Here is a 16,107-nt window from a genome sequence, read left to right on the forward strand (position 1 = left end):
TCACAACTCACTGATGACCTTCATAGGTAGCAAATAAATCTTTGTACCCCCTAAAAATTACGGTATTTTTCTTCCCCAGCCTCTCACCCTCAAAGCATACCTTTTTCTATTTCATCTCAAGACTTAGGAAATTCACACTGTTTGAAAGTACAGCCAGAGAGTTCTTCAACACAGACAAAATATCACCTGTCAAAAAGCTCCCACATTTTCTATATTTTTTATGGTTTGAAATATGACAATAATGCCATCTATTAATAGTCTGAGGCTGTATTTACATGATTCTTTAATTTATCCTGATTGTTAGGTTACAGAAATGTAGCTGGTCTCACAATTGCTTGCCAATTCAGCGTGCCCCTCTCCAGTGTGTCTGATTTGCTGAAGAAAAAAAGTTAAAAATTGAGAAACAAGTTCAATTCTCAACATTACACAATAGGGGTAGAGAATAGCTAGCAATAAAAAATATATACATTTCAAGCACTGTTTACTATTTATATCTTTATAAATCATGTATAGCATCCTGCTCTATTCATATTTTTACAGCATAAATTACGTAGGTGACAAGTTGTGACAGTCATACAAAATCTGATTTTATGACATTTTTCCACTTGCTGTCTTTGGTATTAAAAAAATCAGGTTAATGTCATTCTGCTTTGTATTTATAGTTCCTATAGAAAGACATGGAAAAATTTCAGAGTAGGTTAGTCACATTGATATGCATTTGTTTTCCTACATAACTGAGTCTGCTTACATATAAAATCAGTAAATGTACTGTAATCCATGTCCCAGCAAGCCAGCACTGTTTATACTAATTCATATAAAAAATCTTGTATGATTTGAAGAAATGTCTATAAATATTCTCTTTGGGATTTCTAAATTCACCTGCCTCTTTAAAAATTATTGCTGTTTCTCTAGTGACTCTGAAGAGAAAACACACTGAAAATATAAAGGTCTATTTCTCCTCCCCTCAAAGCAATTATCATTGTGACTTGCTTTAGTGAGAGTAGGACTACATAAAACCTTTCTAAGTGGATGTAATTTACAAATCAAGACTAATCAGTTAACATTTTCTCTGACTTTCTCAACAAAATCTATCCTCCTAAAAAAAAAAAAGGAACATCAGCAAACAGCATTAATTTCCTCATATACTAGAAAACATACAATATTCTTTATGCTGCCAACACCTCCATAATAGCAAATACAGGCACATACTAAATAAACATTGAATTTTATTACTTACAATATGGCAAGAAACACACCCTGTAGATTCTTCAAATTATGGCACAAAGTTATAGAGAAAGTCATGATGTAGCTGTCTGGAAAACCTGAACAGCTTTCTTGTTCTCAGCACAAAATTGGAAAGAAAACTATTTCAGGGTCTATGAGAGTTAGCTAAACAAAAGACAAGAACTCATAAGAAAAAATAAATACCATTACATTTGCTTTTCACACAGCAGTGGTTTAGCACAGATGGTGATTGACCAAAATTTCAGTTATTACACAATAGGATGTCCCTGCACATCCTAAAAAGGAAACATGTAATCACTTTTTGTCAAAACTGTTTTCTCTTTTTTTTTTAATTATTATTATTATTTTATTTGGCTGATTTGAGGATTGTTTTCTTCTGCTTAGTGTTAGGAGGATTTATGAATATTAGGGGGAGTTGCTTGTTTGTTTGCTTTTCCAGTTATTAATATTGCCAGTCCATAAACCACATTACCCCACATACTACGTGATACACCCTGTCTGAAGACATTCCTGCTCCTTTTTCCCTGTGAAAACAAACAAAGGTTAAGGATTGTGTGCTAGCAGGTTTTTATGACTGATTGTCCAAAATAGGGTAGGCGAGAGGAACCCAGGATAGAACTCCAAAGGACCTGTAGCATAAGGCAAAAAAGAAACAAATAAACTCTTCTCACTAGGAGAAAGTTATAGAATAATTTCAAAATTAGCCTGTTAAATATAGCACACTTTTTTTTAGCTTCTTGGACATGTTTTTAAACTGTAAATAGTTCCTAAAAAATAACTTAATGTTTTGATAATTGTTTGAAATATTGCCCAGAACTACAGTAGCATTTTTATTTCTACACCAATACATTCTTTAAACTCATCTGTACACAACTTTTCCATTTCAATTTTTGTCATAAAGCCACCAGGCTGTTTTTGAGGCCAAAGAAATATTTCTCAAGTTCCTGCATGAAGGCAAAACTCATTGCTTAACAAATGCTACTAACATTTTATGAAACAAATCATTTATTATGTTGTAAAAATTGCAAGGTGTTTCTTGTATCTCTCATTTTCCACTGCCAAAGAGCACTCTAATGGCATGCTCTAAGGGAGCTTGCAAAGGCACAGGCAAACATGCAAAAACTACTCCAGTGATGGGAGGCCAAAAGATAAGATCTCTTACAAATCTATGCTGCTTTACTGTAGGCTTTTCAATATGCCTCAGCAAAGAACCCTTTCTAAATCTTTCAGCGGGTTATTTCTGCTCTTTCATTTCAGCCAATGATATTCCAGCCCTCCCAGCATGTTTTTCAGAGAATATGCTGGAACATATCTAACAGCACACATCACTGTGTTTTTCAGAAGACAGTCCCTATTGAGTAAGTAAGTACCTGGGAAGAAATGCATTAAGTAAACGCAAACGAAACTAGTAATGACTATGCAACACGTTAATCTGAAAGAACTACTATCAATATCTCATGTTAATTCTGTCTCAGAGGAGCACCTTCTTGTATGACTACCATATGCTTTTATCCTTTAAAAACGTCGACTCTCTCTAGTGCCTATTAGAAGGATTTCTCCCAGGCCTTGTGATCATGTTTCAAACCACTTATACTCTTGGACAGCCAAGGGACTGCACTTGCTCTATTAGAAACCTAATGCTGAATACTCAATACTTCAATGTGTCAAATTTTTGTGTGAGCATGAATTAAAAAGCACCAGGCAGTGAACTAGCAAAACGTCAGGAAAACACTCAGCACTGCTCCAATCTGATACATGTATCTCTGTCAAGCTGCCATCTTTCATTGGTGCAACACCACCACATTATGCATCTCAAAATCCACAACATACTGCATTGGCTCTATAAATATTTCATCTTCATGATATTTAAATAAGACTTAAGTAAAAATTAGATCATTATATTTCAATTATGTCAGTTTAGAAAATAAAATTTTAGCAACATTGACTTTTTTTTTAACTTGATATCTGTTAGGAATTAATTTTCTGTTTCCAGGAGTAAGACAAAAAAAGAATACAACAGAATCTCCATAATTAAAACAGTCATATTTTGAGATGCATAACCAAGCCTAAGCACTATATCATACTTATGTGGATACTCCCCCCAAATTCTTGCTGTGTTACACACACGTCAGGCACAGTGTTTCCTAGTTTCCCTTTCTCTTTCATTGAGCACTACATAGTTTCCTGTCCCAGCCCAGTCCAAGCAGAAAAGAAAAGATTCAAACAAAATTTTCTTCTCCTCTTTACTGTGCAAGTTCTTCACTCATGTCCCCTTTCATCTTGGTTCTGGAGACCAACCTTTCAGGCCTGGAGTGTGATTCCTTTCCTGGCAGAAAGGAATACACACAGTAGAAAGAGCCTCTCCCCCACTCCACATGGAGGGCATGAAATCCGGGCAGTCAGCAAGAGTTTTGTCTGCCAGGCCACGATTTCACACAGCATGTCCACAGCTGAATGACAGACACAAAAGAACTTGAAAAGTGCTACGCTCTTAAGATAGATGTCACGGCTGACAGTTATGGTATGGAGCTGTCAGCTGGAGCAAAAATACATTCACTGCCTAAATATTATTCTCCCTCTCCACCCCAGGGCTGGTACTGCCCAGCTTTCAAATAACTGCAGGCCAAGATTTGGTGCTTAAGGAACTGTTCATAAAAACCCATATCTTCAGATAATTCATTCCTTTCCATAGATCACCTCTTCAAGTTTTGTGAGCTCTAGGCTAAAATTACAAGTTTGGAGCATGCTTTGTCAAGCTTGTGCTGATCAAGGGAGCTGACAACATAATTGTTTTATCAAGATGAGTATCTATTTGATGTTCTTTTAAGATTCTGCCCAGCTGGATGGCTAAGCAGAAATTTATGAGGTTTTAGAACAGATGTAACCAGGTTTAGAGCTATGGGGATCCTTTTCTTCCTCCAGATGTACATGTACTCATGTACAAGAGTTTCATATTTAGTTTCATCTTTCTCTCTCCTTTACCCCCTCTCCCCCCTGCCCCCCCTACCACCTATCCATTTATTGAGCTAATAATGCCACAGACATTTTAATTAATCCACAAAATGCCTAAAATAATTTAATATGTCTTCAGCAGTGAGGGACTTAAAAAAAATAATAGTACTTTAAAGTACTTTCAGGCCTACTGTATATTGTTTCAGACCATAGTTATCCCCTAAAGGTTCTAGCAAATTGCATACCTTAACATCTACCAGTATGCAGAATGCATGAAAAGAAAGCAGTAATTTATGTTCCTAAAACTAAATACAGACTATTTAAACAACTATTAGGTAATGTGTATTTCACTGTATGGCAATATTATGAAGTCCAGAGGAGAAATTAATGATGTACAAAGAAGGGTGCAGCTCAATACTATACTTTTAATAAAGATATCTGAATAATTTTCTCTATGTAATGACTGCAGTCAGCCCAGATGCAGAGCAAGTTAAAATCACATTGTCATTAATTTTTTATATATGAATTTAAAATACTTTACCAAGAGAATCCCTTGGAGGAACATTTAAAATAATTGCATGCCTTCATTAGTTAGTAGCAATTCAGAATGATCGTTCTCTAGTACAGGCTCAGAAGGAACTTTTATGAAGTTAGGATGAAAGCTTTAAATTCATCACATGTACAACATTCACTGAAGTTTAATGCAATTAAAAGAAATTATTTAAAGTTATATAAATAATCCAGTGTTATATATATTTATCTTCTGCACAATTCTGTTCTAGAGAAATATAAGAAAGCTGATCATGGTTGGAAGATCTATAGGATGGATTTGATGATTGAGCTTTGATTGTGTCATCTTTGTCTGAGATGTAAAGGATTAGTCTTTTACAAACTAGTAATCCAGCAATCAAGGGGTCATAATTATACAAAGAAGTCACTCCATGTAAGATACATTCCATACAAAACTCTAGTTTATCAAAGTAGACATCCATTTAAGTAAATACAAAAGTATTTTGTGATAATACTAAATCCTAATAATACTGGTAGTACTAAACAATAATAATTTGAAAACATTAAAGTAATTGTTTCCTTATTTAAACAAATTCACTTAAAGTATACGCATTCAAATATTGATACATTAATTCTTAAACACTTGCATTCCTTCCCCATAATTTTTTTTCCAGAAATGAGGGATAATTGACTCTGGACATTTTTGAATTATTGGGCTGACTAAAGTGTTGTCTGACTAGGGGCACTGTTGCAGTATTGAAATATTTTATATCTGGTGGGATAAATTTTACGTTACTTAGCTCTAGAATTCTTTCTAACATTTTTAACACTAGAAGAAACATTTCAAGGAGTTCAACTGTTACTAGGTTCTGAAGAGCCACAATCCGAGAAGTAGTAATTTTGGAAGAAAAGTAGAATTATCGTAGGTCTGAGACCAAATCCTGGCTAGAGGTTTTATTCCTGATTTAACAGTATTCTACATCTTGAAAGATACCCTGAAGAAATTTTGACAGCATCCACACTGAAACCAGGAAAGGTGCTTTTCCAATGGGGGAAGCAATGACTAGCAAAGACGCAGGCATATAGTCAGGTGAAACATTTCAAATCACAAGGTAAGCACCAAGTTCTGTCTCCTCAAGAATCAAAGGTGACTTGTTCAATCTTTTTTATTTTTAATCTGACTTTTCCTTGTTGGGGTGTTTTTTCTTCTTTTTTTAAAAGAGCAGAACCAAATTATTTACCACATTATCTCTGCTGCAATTTTTCTTTATCTCAATTAAATTCCTGCTTTCCTTCTGTCTTACATTTCTGTCACCCAAGACTTCAGGTGCCTGAGTCTTCCAGAAATGCTTCTTCTCATTTCTGGAGAATCTTTATAGGTGACAAAAGAGGATTTTACAGCCCAAAACCCCCATATATGAGAACCAAAATTCTGTATTCCCTGAGCTCTCATGAATAAGAGATTTTCATCGTGTGCTGAAGGGTAAAGACAACTATAATGAAAAAATTTACAATGTGAATAATTACTCCCTCATCTCTTAGTAAAAATAGAATTTGCTTTGGTTTTGAAAAGAAGGAAAATAAATAATTATTTAATAAAATTTTGTACTTATATATAGAGATTTCTGTTTCAAATGTCTTTTATAATATTCTTTTAAATAAAATATCAATAATATCCAGAAAATATCCGGATATCAAAATATTCAGGAAAAAAAAATTAAAACCCCATTATTTGAACTTTGACTAATTTTTAAACACATTTTTACAGTGAATTTAGTAGAAATGCATGATGCTTAAGCCTGAGCAGAGTACGGTCCATTGAAAATGTCTCCTGTTCCATCACAATAATTTAATTCCAATAAGACAAAACTGTTGTATGCATCTATATTCAAACACAAGATAAAATGCATATTTGGATATTCCATTTTTTTTCTTTGACTCCTGTGCAAACCTGTAATTTATTTTTTGTGTATAAAATTTTATGCATGAAAAGAATATATCAAATTTTTTTCTGTTAGCTTAAATATTATTTCAGAATTAGCCTGAATCAAATATTCTCTTTTGACATATTTAAATTTCCATCAATAGATGTTTTAGAAATAAACCTAAGTATAGTGATCTTACTCACACACTGTTTTCTCTCCAGCACTATTATAAATCAAATCAAAACAAAATATTAGATGGTAATACAAAAAAAAGGTAGGATTTCTATAAGACCCCGTTTTGCAGCTATAAATGGAAAAACATATGAACATCTTCAATAGAGCTGAAGTTTAATATTACTATCCAAATTCCATTTTATCCCACTGTCACTGCCACCAAAGGAGGGGTTTTATGTTGGAGATAATATGATACTGCAGTATAAGCCCTCCTCAGATTTCAAACAGGTCAACTTGTCAAAGCTTTTTAAGGGAGCCAATTACATTAATTTTCCACAGCAGAGAAATACATATTTCATTTCTATCTCCCACTAGAGATGGGGCCCAGGGATTCTGTTTCGAAAGGCTCTTATCACTAAGTAACATTCGTACCCCCAAAGGAACCTTTGGCAGTCACTGGTCCATTGATATAATTGAGCAAGGTATGAGCTGTCTGACACTGCCATGGCATTGCTCAATAGCACTGTGCACTAAGCACTCGGAACAATGAAGCTTCAGCAGACGGCCACATTGTCAATAAATTTCAATTACACTAATTGCCAAGAGTTCAATGAGTGCACTTTCAAAAGGGAGGGGGAAGGACGGATTGAAGATTAAAAAAAGAGCCTATGTCTACCAGAGCTAAAGAATAGGATGCAATAAATAAACTGCAGCTTCTAATGGGGGCATTAATGTATTTTTTTTTAACATGGCTTAACAAGATTTTACAAGCTGTACCAGTTTCAGGGATCCTGTTTTACATTTCTTTCTTACTGTCTCCAAACAACCTATACAGACACTCAATTATGTGGCATTATCTTTCAGGGAAGAATCATTTTCTTAGCTTTTTATGTTGTTTGTGTTCTGCTCAGGATGGATAATGCATTTGAAAGCAAAATGCTACAATGTCAATTCCATGAGCAAATGAGGCTGCTCACTGAACAATCATACAGCAGCCAAATGCACCACCTTACTGCAGTGATACAGACACATATTCTAAACTAATTTGGGGTACTTACATATACACATGCGTATTCACTCCAATCACTATTAATATCAGGCTCACAGCAATGTACACAGCATAGATAAAAGCAATTTATATATTTAACTCTTCAACACAGATTATATACTGCAGTGTCTGAGATTGCATAAAAATATTCTTGTCTATTCCAAGCTAAATCTGGGAACATTTTGTTTGGCTTATAGGGGCCAGGACCCCAAACAAAGTATTTCCTGATATGTGTAGTTCTGGTTTGGTTTTTAATACAACTTTCTGCATAAAAGGGTTCAAAGGAAAAGGCATTTTGATTAGTATTTTTTCAAAACTCTGTAGAAATTCTGAGTGAGGAATTTAAATGTTTGAATTAGCAAACAGATGACGACACCTTAGAGTGAAAACTTAGAGAACTGTTAACACTTCCTGCTTCTGTAAGAAATGTATGTATAAATGGACTGAAAAACTGCTTATCCAATATTCAAAAGGAACTTAAGGAGGTCTATAGCTCAATCTTCTGCTCAAAGCAGGGTCAGCTCTAAGGTCAGAACAGGTTACTCAGGACATTATACAGCTGAATTTTGGAAATGCAAAGGATAGTTTGTCCACCCTCCCTAAGCAACTTGTTCCAATATTTGACTGAACTAAGGGGAAAAAGATTGCCCTTACACATGCTTGGACTCTCTCATGTTTCAGCTTAGGCTTGTTGCCTCTTGTCTTCCCACCATTGATCATCCAATGAAAGTCCTTGTTCTAAACACTGTTTAATGGCATAGACACAGTGCAACTGTTCTAACAAACACACAACTCAAACAGGTAATTTTTATTACCACAGCTAAGTATGGCAATATCAAGAAAAAAAATTGAAAATGGGCCTCCTCTGGGCCACTCTATTGGTTCTACCAGCATTCAAAAAAATCTCTCAGCTTTAAAAAGCCAAACATAAAACTATGAAGGTGTTACTGTAGGCCAAATTTGAAATCTCAAAGAGCTCTGCAGAAGAGAATGACAGCTTCAAAATCGGTCCAGGAAAAAAACCACAGATGTAGCCTAATATTTTTTAAATATTTTTTTCTTAAATAAGACTTAATAAAGTCTGATAAATTAGTTTGACAAAATTAGTTCTTCAGCATCTCAGCACACCACTGAGAGGGTTGCAAATAATGACTAAAGCTGTAATGGGCTCAATAAGACACTAGAAGAATTTACACTAGATCGAGGCATAAAATTTAGAAACAGTCACCTCCATAAAACATTTTTTACAATTTAGTTGAGACATGTGAGCAGATAAACTCAGTTTTCTGGGTAAAAGGAACAAATACTTTCTAGCAAGAGAGAAGGAAATGGTGGAACGAGTCTAAGACTCAATTGTGTCCTCTGCTTCATTTTGTTTATGAGTTGACAGACATCTAAAGTTTAACCCCTTTTTTACACCTCAGAGGGATCAGATCAAGATTTGCCTGTGGCAAATGAAGGAAAACTAAGGAAGGACTGAGAGCAGGACTTAAACCTCCCGGAGGCAATGTTACCCAGTCACAGCATGCAGAGATTCCTGCAGCTGGGATGATAAGTAATGCAAGCCCGAGAAACGCCACAGCATCGCAGTGTCAGAAAGGGGCTCCTCGCTGATATCACAGCTAATAACACTACATGTGCAGACTAGAGGTGAATGAGGTATGGCTAAGGATGAAGGCCTGAGGTGACTGGGGGAAATCTCCTGGACAACTATGGAATGGAATAAATAATTGATATTTCCACCCAGCAAAGCAAGCCTTACACAGCAGAAGCAATAAATGACACTTAAGAGCTATTTCCAGGAATTTATGAAGGTTCTGAGACACCCCAAAATTATTCCAGACATCACAATATGTCTGACTAAAAGCTGTGCTTCTACAAAGATATAGGCTGTTTTTCAAAATTGACTGCAAAAATGATAATCCATTTTAATGTATTAGGATTTTTCCTAATCTAAAGAAATCAGATTTATGAGTAGTCACTACTAGATTCCTTTTCTCATCCATTTAACCCATTACATTTCCAACAGCTAATGTGAAAATTCTAAGGAGTCTTCTTAAAAATCAGTGCATGTAAAAAGGAATAATGACCAAGTAGTTTTCCACCCAAAAAGCTGAGTAGTGCTGTGTGCTTCCCACACTGCACAGCTCTGTTCAGTCTTACTTCACTTTGCATTGCTGCTTATTTAAGGCAAGATGTTGCAGCCAAAATTCACAAAGTTTATTTCTCATACAGCTCACAAAACACTTTGTTCAGGTTGAGAATTCTTTGTCAGGCATTTTTGTTAACTGTAGCATTTCCTTAGCAATTTCAGAAGTCTAGAGCAAAGTTGCAATTTCAAGAGTTTGAAGTGAAACACAGCAGACTATTTTGTTTCAGCTGCATTAGATGTTCTGGTCACAGAAGACCCATAAAGAGGTTTTCCAATTTATTTTGCACAAAAATTTTAGATGTCAAAATTAAAAAATCAGCCCAAGTATGTCACTATTTTTCAGCTGTCCCAAGACTACCATAAGAAAACTAGAAAGGCTAGTTAAAACTGTTAGTACATCTGGACATTTATATTCTGTCGATCAGAGTAAAGGAATTGCTCAGAGATTTAAAATCAGGAGTCACAATGATCCTGTATTTCAACTTCTTGTATAAGAGAAGCTGTACAATGTCACAGAATAATTTCTGAGGCAAGACTGGTAACTTGTAGTAATAATAATATATCTGACCTTAATCTAAGAAACAAATAATGAATATTCCACCACAGTTACTTGTATTTGTTGGTATACCATTTTACTTAAAATTATGTATGTAGTTTCCATTGCTGTCCTTGCCCTATGCACTGTCCTACCTTTTGGAATTTGTTACAATTTTGTCTAAGAATTTTAAAAGACCAGTAGGAATATATTGATACAAATCAAAAGAAGACAGCATCAAAGGTGCTCTGTACATCTTTGACATGAAAATGCACCCTGAAACAAAATCTTAACATTGAGATGAAGACTAATTTTAATGTCAAGTAGCATATGCATTTCCTCTTTTCCATAGGTTATTTTGTTTATGGGTTACAGGAAGATAATGGAACATTCTATATGAAATAGATAAATCACAGATGAATTAAATTAACACATATATAACACAATCAATTTTATATTTATTACAATAATTATGGAAAGCTATCCATCCACTGGAAAATGTTTTTCTAAGATCAAATTACACTGTGAGGTGCTCCACTGGTAAAACAATTTATGAATGAAACCCATTATACATAACAAGTCAGGAAAATCTCATTTACCTCAGAAATTAAAATTTTCCCTAGTGTAAAAGAAGAAAGTTTGCTCATGGAGTATAATATATACTGAATAATGGACCAAATATATGATAAATAAAATTATTTTGTTTTTCTAATTTTGGAATATTATTCATGTGTGTCAAAAAATAAGTAATGGTTAATGGCATCTAGACTACAATTCAAAGCTTTTTTCAAGAAAAAGAAAATTATTATTTTTTTTTTCTATGATGTTATTTCATCATAACAGCATAGTGTGGTTTATACAAAAATTGTGGTTGTGTATTTTCTGAGCTTAATGAAGTAAACTCATTGAAACAAAATAAATTTAAGCCTAAATCATTATAATTTTGAATTACTAATGTTTCAACTTGATTTGTTTATTGATGTCATCTTTACTATCAATTTTTTAATCCATTGTACTGTATTCAAATTACAAAAAATGAAGAACACATTTTCCTGTTTCAGTCCCACTTTTGGAAGAGACCCATGAGACTACATGAGGTTATTGCATGATTCCTGATGTCTAAGAGCAATTTTTTTTGCTTCCTTACATTTACAAGATATAGTACTACTTACATGATAATAGGACATAGCTATATGCAACTTTCTGCATGATCCCACAACGTTTTAAGTTACTTTTGTTTTCCACAGACATTAATTAATTTATCAGTATTTACTGTGTATCCAGACTGGAATGAAAGATCTCTTTTTAAACCCTAAACATTTAGTTCCTTTCAGAACTTATGTTTAAAAAAAAAAATCTCCTAAGTGTCATTGAGAACTCTGGGAATCTATGAGAACAGTCTCCTGTCCAAGCATACTACAGAAGTATGATATATTAAACCTGACAGGATGATGTTCATTAATCTTTGAAATGTAGTCAGGACACTGGTAATTCCAAGAGGCATTACATTAAAATGAAAAGCCCCCTTATGGCAAATGAAGGTGGTTTTTTGTTTCCTGTCATCATCCATTTGTAACTGCCAATAGCCGCTAGTTAAATCAATGCACCTGATAAATATTGCTTGACTGAGGAAATCTAGAGAATCATCATTTCTTAGCACTGGGTATTTATCTTGTTTTCTTATTACATTTATTTTTCAGCAGTTCTGTACTCTGAAAACCTGTTCATACCATTTGGCTTTTCAGCAATTAACATTGGCCTAAGGGCAAACTGAGTGAGGGAGATGGTTTCAGACCAAAGCATATACTACAACTGTTGCTTTAGCACACTTCCTTACAGAGGTTTGTGGACAGAATTTCATGAGTCGTGATGTGTTTATTCAACATCTACCTCTCTCATTTGTATGGTAACGTTTGTAAGACTTAGAAACAGAAAATCTGTATTTCCATCCACCTCAGGAAAAACAAAACTAATACCATCTCTAAAACACAACTCTAGGAACTGATCTATATCCCAGAAGTTAGTGAAGACTAGATCCAGGCAATTATTTACCCCTCCCTCATCTTTAAACCATTACAAAATTAAAGAGAAACAGAGGAAAAACCTTTTAATGTTTACTGTTTAACCTTTTAGCTGCAAGTCACACAGTTATGATTTATAAATGAAATACATAAAATGGGTGGAGACAAAAGAGATATACCTGATACAGTCTTGAAAAATCTCATTTGTTTATTTGTTTATTGTGTTTGCCTATAGTATACAGAATATGATGTGCAAATTTAAGCCTTATTTGTATTTCTTTACCCTAAACATTTCTGTTTCTTGCTTTTAAAAAGGCAGTATTTTTCAGAAGTGCCCATTTACTTTGACTGTGCCATTATTTTACATGTCTAGCCTGTGATCCATACATTTGGGCAACCCAAGATTAGTGATCACCAAATACTGATATGTATTGGTGTATTTTTCTTTAGGTGTAAAATTCCCAAACTATTAAAATTCTTCCTTCAGTGACTTGTGAAACCACTTTTAAGATGGCAAATTTGCATAAGGAGCAATTGGAAGCTATACAGTTTAATAACAGAAAGAAGCTCTTTCCAGTGATTTATTGATGTTTATTACCCTGATAGGCAATGAAGTAAAAACAGCAGTGTTTTGAGTGGTATTCTGAAGCAGAGTCAGGAGTCTTCAGAAATTCCTACTTGATCTGGACTGAGCTATCCTGAACACCATCTCCCCATCTGTACAATGGGCCAACAATTCCATCCTACAAAGCACTAGTAGTGTGTAGGTATGATATTATATAAAATGAGACACACAGCTAGCAGCCTTATGAAATTACCAAAAATATAATACCTAAACCAGATAGTATCTCAAGAGGAAGACTTATTTCATAAGTATTCTATTTGGAAAAAAAGAAGTAAAACACATGTTACAAATTTGCTAAGAGTTCTGGTCTATAGTTGATTATATCCAGTTGCTAAATCAGTCTTCTCTCCAGGGACAGAAAATTCATTAAAAATTCATTTTGCCTCATTAGCTGGAGATGTTTCTATTTTGAGTTATACTCTTACCTGAGTTTTTTATGGACAGATTTCACTCAGAATTTGTAAAAATATCTAATAAAAGTTTGGTCCAGCAAAACATTTAATTCATGCATAACTTGAAACATGAAAATAATGTCACTGAATTCAGTCCAGCTGGCCAGGTAATTATGGTTACACCCATGTGGGCACCTATGGCCTGTCAAACAAAGTCACAAATTTGCAAAGTTATCCTGTGCTGCCATGAATTTACACCACATCATGGAGAAGTTACTCTAATGACTGAAGAGCCAAGAACAAATCTTTCAGGACACACAGCATGGTTTGCCTGAAGAAAAACGGCAGGGAAAGGAGGGCATGGATACTACACTGCTGCCTGGCTCCACACAAATACAAAATGAGAAACAGCCAAAGGACTGCTGATGTTCTGTGTTGCACCCTCCATGTGACAAACACAATATTAATGAAGAAAACATCATGCACAACAGCCACAAAGAGAGCTGTTGAAAAAAATCCTGCCACACTTAGAAAGAAGAGAAAGGAAGCACTGATGTATTTTGTCAGAAATAACCAATAAATAGCTCATACATATATAAATTCTTCCATTCCAATTTCACATCATGTTTTAATATCATTTAGTGAAGTCTTACACTTTTGCAATCACTGTCATTCAGTAGGCTTTATCATAACAATGGTCATCAGCATGATTTCTGCAGTACATGTTAAGGTCTGGCTTCAATGCAAACCAGACAAGCTTACTCCATCCCACTGATCTACCTCAGCCTGCAGGAACTGAAGGACAATTCAATGCCTCAACAGCCATATTTAGTGGAGGTGGCTTTAGAAACCAAGCCCCGGCTGCTTGGCATTCACTATCCTTCTCACATCCTCATTTTCAGTTAGGAATAGCTTGCTCTCATGTTTGACAATATATATTTCACATTTGGTAATTATTCTTCATCACATTATCATAATGTACCATGTCCTAAGGGCACCAGCCCTTTGAGATTCAGTTCTCTTGGCCTCTTCCATTAATAAAGGCCTACTGGCTGTTTTACACGATTGAGGTTTGACTCACAGAAATACAAATAACATAAATTTAGGCCATTGGCTTTTTAATCTCCCCTTGGCTCCCCAGCAAGGCAGATGACAATATTCTAATCTGTTTTCCATTATAATTAAGGCTCTCATTTATTTTATGATTTTATAATTGAAGCGCCACCCCTCAAGAAAAGTCACAGGTTCTTTTCCACTTCACAGGAAAACCAGAGAAATTCTGCATATAGCAGAAGGGGCAATAGGCAGTAACAGAAAAGACATTTATATAGAAAAAAGGACATGTTCAAAAAGGTTCACATTTCTAGGGTGATAAAAAGCATGACCACACAGCACAACTGGGAACATGATAGAGAGCATTGAGCAAGCTCCAAATTTCTTTGTATCTGGTGCAATAAAAGGAAGCACTGCTCCATAAACATATGAGAAGAATTAGCATGCCTCACTGTGCAAGCTGTTTTGTCCTACTGACAGGGTTGTCTGCAGCCAACTCATTTGACACCAGCCATGGGTAATCCATGCCATGCCCCATGACATGATTTAAGCGTGCTCATCACAGCAAACATTGCTCCAGATTTAAAATAGAGTTTCCCTTAGCTTGAGCATTTTCACAAAGGTTAGATCTTTGTGTTGACTTTGGAGAGCTCTATATTTGTTGGCTTTCACTAGTGGGATGTAGCCAGTTTGTCTTCTTGCTGCAAGGAAATATGAACAGGGCCCCTCAGCTGAGAAAGTTATACTCATCCCATACAGAAAAAGCTTGGGTTTGTTCTGAATAACATGTTTTAGTTTTTAGTAATATCTGAAGCAGAAGTGTGTGTTTGTTCTTTCTATTGTGAGTCATTAATGCTATTTTAAAATGGGAAAAAGACTAGACTATTGTCCACCTAAACACACAAGGCTGATTAAAAGAACACACAGAAAATGTCATTAGTCTTTTCATTAGTCACAGAGAAGATTATATAGTATCCCAAGGAAGAAGAAAGTGGAAATACAGGAATTTTTCCTACCACTTTGAGAAAAATAAGGGACGGGAAACTTGAGGTAGAAACAGCAAAGTGGTGCACAGACAATCTGGCACTTACATCAGGAGCAATAAGGACAGGACTGAAGTGTAGAACAGTAGTTAGGATTACCGTATGTGCCAAAAACCATCATCTGTCAGCATGGGCAAACCAGGCATGAGAACAGCAGTGTGAACAATGAAGTGAGGTTAAAGGACTCCCTGTTCTTTCAGGATGCCCAGAGCTCCTGGACTACACAAGGGCCAGGATCACAGAGCTGTTGGAAGGTTATATTCAAAACAAGTGTTTGCCAAAAGAAGTGCTATTATATTGGCATCCTGGGGGGCATTTCTGACCTGCATTTTCCCAAGTAGCTGTGCTTTTTCCAAGCTGTTGGAGTATGCTCAAAGCTGTTGTGTAGTGAAGCTGATGTTTTTGTGGCCGACAGGTGAGCTGGCCTCTCTG

Source organism: Passer domesticus, chromosome 1 (assembly GCF_036417665.1).
Source record: "Passer domesticus isolate bPasDom1 chromosome 1, bPasDom1.hap1, whole genome shotgun sequence".
Taxonomy (NCBI): domain Eukaryota; kingdom Metazoa; phylum Chordata; class Aves; order Passeriformes; family Passeridae; genus Passer; species Passer domesticus.